This window comes from Penaeus monodon, chromosome 25, assembly GCF_015228065.2.
Source record: "Penaeus monodon isolate SGIC_2016 chromosome 25, NSTDA_Pmon_1, whole genome shotgun sequence".
Lineage (NCBI taxonomy): Eukaryota > Metazoa > Arthropoda > Malacostraca > Decapoda > Penaeidae > Penaeus > Penaeus monodon.
The window spans coordinates 40,174,339-40,174,658 of record NC_051410.1 but is presented as its reverse complement, the minus strand read 5'-3'; positions in this window follow the sequence as shown (position 1 = coordinate 40,174,658).

The following is a 320-nucleotide window of genomic DNA, read 5'->3' as shown; positions in this document are numbered from 1 at the left end:
CGGATAAGCCACCTAGAAAAATCAATTAAACCAATGTCATATATTTTTCTCACCGTTTACCGTTTTCCTTTCATCGGTTCCGAGAGAGAGAGAGAGAAAAAAAAAGGATAGTGTTGCCATCGATACGTCCGGGAATTGCGCGGTGCCCGGAGTGAACGTGCAGAGGAGTTAAGGTGAACAGCGAGTAGTGTGCGAGTGGCGGGAGTGTTGAGTGTGTCTCGGGAGTGAGTCCTCGCCGGACACTTGACTGAAAAGAAAACCTTTGTAATTTGGTTTCTACAGTTCGTGATTTTTGGTTGGGGGTGAGGGGGGGGGCGGGC